Source organism: Oncorhynchus mykiss, chromosome 12 (assembly GCF_013265735.2).
Source record: "Oncorhynchus mykiss isolate Arlee chromosome 12, USDA_OmykA_1.1, whole genome shotgun sequence".
NCBI lineage: Eukaryota > Metazoa > Chordata > Actinopteri > Salmoniformes > Salmonidae > Oncorhynchus > Oncorhynchus mykiss.
The window spans coordinates 29,866,199-29,872,510 of record NC_048576.1 but is presented as its reverse complement, the minus strand read 5'-3'; positions in this window follow the sequence as shown (position 1 = coordinate 29,872,510).

Genomic DNA, 6,312 nt, shown 5'->3' with positions numbered 1-6,312 from the left:
GAATATTCTAAACTGCGCATAAAAACAATATGCGCATTTTCCCACCAGAGATGTATTTCTATCAAATTGATAGAACATGTGCGTGATGACGTTGTGCACATACAAATACCATGTGCGGTTAAATGGGGTTTCCAACTCTACTGATGGTTTTCTCACAAACGTGCGCTCTAGCTAACAATTGCTGCTAACAAATAGCTAATCTGCACACTTTTGGCTAGAGCGCATGTGTAACCTACATGAGATTATTATGGCCAAAAGAGCGAGATTTTATATTTTTCTTAAACGGCAGCAAAACATCGATTATGTCACCAGAATACAATCATCACCTTCACCACCCTGTGAATGTCATCATCATGTATTTAATCTGTAGTGGTGGAAAAAGTACCCAATCTTCATACTTAAAAAAAAAAAAATGCCGACAGTAAAAGTCACCCAATAAAATACTACTCAGTAAAAGTCTAAAAGTATTACATTTTGAACATACTTAGGTATAAAAGTATAAATAATTTCAAATTCATTATATTAAGCAAAACAGACAGCAACATGTGTTTTTATTTTTACGGATAGTCAGGGGCACACTCCAAAATTCAGACATAATTTACAAACAAAGCATGTGTGTTTAGTGAGACCACCAGTCAATGGCAGTAGGGACGACCAGGGCTGTTCTCTTGGTAAGTGCGTGAATTGGACCATTTTCTTGTCCTGCTAAGCATTCAAAATGTAAAGAGTAGGCCTACTTTTGTGTGTCAGGGAAAATGTATGGAGTAAAAAGTACATCATTTTGTTTAGGAATCTAGTGAAGTAAAAGTTGTCAAAAACATAAATAGTAAAGTACTGATACCCCCAAAAATGACTTTAGTACTTTAAATGATTGTTACATTCACTATATATACAACATTATGTGGAGGAATAAGCAGCCTGTAAGGTACAAAAAGGGGAAGTGGAGCTGTGACGCAGAACGGTTTTTGGTGAGGTCATTCAACAATTCAAGCTCTCTGTATAGATTTACAATTACTTTATTTCCCCAAATGGTTTAATGTGAGTGATGTCAATTCAGGTACATACAAATCCATTGTGCTGATTTTACAATATCCTTTTAAGTGAAATACAGTAAATTTGATATTTTTTCCCACAGATGTGTGGTGTTGCCCAGTCCTCCACCTACCTGTTGGAGTTAAAGACCAGAGAGGTGAATAGCGCAGGTTGGTAGAGAGGAGAGGATGGGTTAGGGGTGCGTTTGACAGAGAGTCTGTCACATCCCACCCATGTGTCCTGTCAAGAGTGCTGATCCACATTGCACAAATAAGCCAAAGTCGGAGAGACACTGTCTGTCTTCAACACATTGCATTTGTTGCAGAGCAAAGATACAGTGCCTTGCAAAAGTTTTCATCCCAATTGGCATTTTTCCTATTTTGTTGCATTATAACCTGTAATTTAAATTGATTTTTATTTGGATTTCATGTAATGGACATACACAAAATAGTCCAGATTGGTGAAAAAAAATAACTTGTTTAAAATTATTATTTTTTTAAGTGGTGCGTGCACATGTATTCACCCCATTTGCTATGAAGCCCCTAAATTAGATCTGGTGTAACCAATTACCTTCAGAAGTCACATAATTTGTTAAATTAAGTCCACCTATGTGCAATCTAAATGTCCTGTCACATGATCTCAGTAATTATACACCTGTTCTGAAAGGCCCCAGAGTCTGCAACACCACTAAGCAAGGGGCACCACCAAGCAAGCGGCAACATGAAGACCAAGGAGCTCTCCAAACAGGTCAGGGACAAAGTTGTGGAGAAGTACAGATCAGGGTTGGGTTATAAAAAAATATCAGAAACTTTAAACATCCCACAGAGCACCATTAAATCCATTGTAAAAAATGGAAAGAATATGGCACCACAACAAAGCTGCAAAGAGAGGGCCACCCACCAAAACTCACGGAACAGGCAAGGAGAGCATTAACCAGAGAGGCAATAAAGAGAACAAAGAGACCAAAGATAACCCTGAAGGAGCTGCAAAGCTCCACAGCAGAGATGGGAGTATCTGTCCATAGGACCACTTTAATTCATACACTCCACAGAGCTGGGCTTTATGGAAGAGTGGCCAGAAAAATGCCATTGCTTAAAGAAAAAAATAAGCAGACATGTTTGGTGTTCCCCAAAAGGCATGTGAGAGACTCCCCAAAGATATGGAAGAAGGTACTCTGGTCAGATGAGACTAAAATGTAGCTTTTTGGCCATCAAGGAAAACGTTATGTCTGGCGCAAACCCAACACCTCTCATCACCCCGAGAACACCATCCCCACAGTGAAGCATGGTGGCAGCATCATGCTGTGGGGATGTGTCTCATCGGTAGGGACTGGGAAACTGGTCAGAATTGAAGGAATGATGGATGGCGCTAAATACAGGGAAATTCTTGAGGGAAAACTGTTTCAGTCTTCCAGAGATTTGAGACTGGGATGGAGGTTCACCTTCCAGCAGGACAATGACCATAAGCATACTACTAAAGCAACACTTGACTGGTTTAAGGGGAAACATTTAAATGTCTTGGAATGGCCTAGTCAAAGCCCAGAACTCAATCCAATTGAGAATCTGTGGTATGACCTGAGATTGCTGTACACCAGCGGAACCCATCCAACTGGAAGGAGCTGGAGCAGTTTTGCCTTGAAGAATGGGCAGAAATCCCAGTGTTTAGATGTGCCAAGCTTTTGAGACATACCTCAAGAGACTTGCAGCTGTAATTTCTGCAAAAGGTGGCTCTACAAAGTATTGACTTTTGAGGGGTGAATAGTTATGCATGCTCAAGTTTGTTTTTTTGTCTTATTTCTTTCACAATAAAAAATATTTTTAATCTTCAAAGTGGTAGACATGTTGTGTACATCAAATGATACAAACCCCACAAAAAATCATTTTAATTCCAGGTTGTAAGGCAACAAAATAGGAAAAATGCCAAGGGGGTGAATACTTTTGCAAGCCACTGTACATTTAAATAAGAGTTTAATAAATGTACTGTAGAGCATATGTGGGAAACAGGAGGGATAAATAAAAGGGTATTACAATCATATACCAAATACACTTCAAATTAGTGGATATTGCTAATTCAGCCACATGACAGGTGTATACAATCGAGCACACAGCAATGCAATCTCCAAAGACAAACAGTAGAATGGCCTTACTGAAGAGTTCAGTGACTTTCAATGTGGCACCATCATAGGATGCCACCTTCCCAAAAGTAATTTCATAAAATATCTGCCCTGCTAGAGCTGTCCCGGTCAATGGCAAGTGCTGTTATGGTGAAGTGGAAATGTCTAGGAGCAACAACGGAGCAGCCGCAAAGTGGCAGGCCACACAAGCTCACAGAACGGTTCCGCCAAATGCTGAAACGCATACAAATATTTTGTTCTCAGTAGCAACCATCACTACAGTTACAAACTGCCTCTGGAAGCAACGTCAGCACAATAACTGTTAATTGGGCGCTTAATGAAATGGGTTTCCATGGCAGAGCAGCTGCACATAAGCCCAAGGTCAACATGCGCAATGCCAAGCGTCAGCTGCAGCGGTGTAAAGCTCATTGCCATTGGGAAAGGGGGATACCTAGTCAGTTGTACAATTGAATGCCTTCAACTGAAATGTGTCTTCTGCATTTAACCCAACCCCTCTGAATCAGAGAGGTGCGGAGTGCTACCTTAATCGACATCCACATCTTTGGCGCCCGGGGAACAGTGAGTTAACTGTCTTGCTCAGGGTCAGAACAACATATTTTTTACCTTGTCAGCTCAGGGATTCGATCCAGCAACCTTTCGGTTACTGGCCCAACTCTCTAACCAATAGTCTCATTGTACTATGGAGCAGTGGAAACGCGTTCTTGGGAGTGAAGAATCAAGCTTCACCATATGGCAGTCCGACGGACAAATCTGGGTTTGGCGGATGCCAGGAGAACGCTACCTGCCCGAATGCATAGTGCCAACTGTAAAGTTTGGTGGAGGAGGAATAATGGTCTGGGGTTGTTTTTCATGGTTCAGTGTAGGCCCCTTAGTTCCAGTAAAAGGAAATCTTAACGCTACAGCATACAACGACATTCTAAACGATTCTGAGCTTCCAACTTTGTGGCAGAGTTTGGGGAAGGCCCTTTCCTGTTTCATCATGACAATGCACAAAGCGTGGTCCATACAGAAATGGTTTGTCGAAATCGGTGTGGAAGAACTTGACTTGCCTCCACAGAGCCCTGACCTCAACCCCATCGAACCCCTTTAGGATGAATTGGAGCGTCGACTGTGAGCCAGACCTAATCACCCAACATCAGTGCCTGACCTCACTAATGCTCTTGTGGCTGAATGAAAGCGAGTCCCCGCAGCAATGTTCCAAAATCTAGTGGAAAGCCTTCCCAGAAGAGTAGAGGCTGTTAAAGCAGCAAAGGGGGGACCAACTCCATATTAATGCCCATGATCTTGGAATGAGATGTTCGATGAGCAGGTGTCCACATACCTTTGGTCATATAACATACTTTACGCCACTGTTCATCTGTAGTCTAATAAACTGCACGCTTTAAAGACGAGTCGTAGTGGGAGGACCACACACCATATCAAGTTTACTTCGATATGATGGTTATTATATCAATATATGCACATAAAGGCTTTTCCACTGCCATTATTCGCATAATTAATTTTACCGACACATAAAGATCCTACTATGCTGAATAAACAAATGATCTGTCAGCATTTAGAAAATTGTACTAAAACGTCCTGTTTCCATCGCAGCTGTCGTGATTATTTTTTATATGGTATGACTTTACCTGCATAAAAACTGTGGATGGAAATGTGGTTTATGAAAACACAACAAATACACTACCAGTCAAAATTTGGACACACCTACTCATTCAAGAGTTTTTCTTTATTTTTTACAATTTTCTACTTTGTTGAATGATAGTGAAGACATCAACACTATGAAATAACACATATGGAATCATGTAGTACTCAATGAAGTGTTAAACAAATCAAAATATATTTTAGGCCTGATTCACAGTCGCCTCTGAACAGTTGATGTTGAGATGTGTCTGTTACTTGAACTCTGTGAAGCATTTATTTGGGCTGCAATCTGAGGTGCTGTTATCTCTAATAAACTTATCCTCTGCAGCTGAGGTAACTCTGGGTCTTCCTTTCCTGTGGCAGTCCTCATGGAGAGCTAGTTTCATCATAGTACTTGGTTTTTGCAACTGCACTTGAAGAAACTGTCAAAGTTTCAGGATTGACTATTTGTTTTTTTATTTAACTAGGCAAGTCAGTTAAGAACAAATTCTTATTTACAATGATGGCCTCGGAACAGTGAGTTAACTGCCTTGTTCAGGGGCAGAACAACAGATTTTTACCTTGTCAGCTCGGGGATTCGATCCAACCTTCAGGTCCAACTCTCTAACCACTAGGCTACCCGACTGACGTTTGTCTTAAAGTAATGATGGACTGTCGTTTCTCTTTGCTTATTTGAGCAGTTCTTGCAATAGTACGGAACTTGGTCTTTAACCAAATAGGACTATCTTCTGTATACCAACCCTACCTTGTCACAACACAACTGATTGGCTCAAATGCATAAGGGAAATAAATTCCACAAATTAACTTAAGGCACACCTGTTAATTGAAATGCATTCCAGGTGACTACCTCATGAAGCTGGTTGAGAGAATGCCAAGCATGTGCAAAGCTGTCATCAAGGCAAAGGGTGGCTACTTTGAATAATCTTTAATCTAAAATATACAGTGCCTTGCGAAAGTATTCGGCCCCCTTGAACTTTGCGACCTTTTGCCACATTTCAGGCTTCAAACATAAAGATATAAAACTGTATTTTTTTGTGAAGAATCAACAACAAGTGGGACACAATCATGAAGTGGAACGACATTTATTGGATATTTCAAACTTTTTTAACAAATCAAAAATGGAAAAATTGGGCGTGCAAAATTTTTAAAAAATACAGTTTTATATCTTTATGTTTGAAGCCTGAAATGTGGCAAAAGGTCGCAAAGTTCAAGGGGGCCGAATACTTTCGCAAGGCACTGTATTTTGATTTGTGTAACACTTTTTTGGTTACTACATGATTCCATGTGTTATTTCATAGTTGATGTCTTCACTATTATTCTACAATGGAGAAAAATCTTGGTGTTACATGATTGTACAAAACACAGGGCCCTAGATGAGCAATGCCAGACAGCAAGGACGGGTAGTATAGCTATCTGCGTTTTATGATGTGTAGAACATATTGTAATAACTATATTTTATCATGAATAAACTGTGTCTTGGGTAGTGTTTATGAAGTCATGTTTTA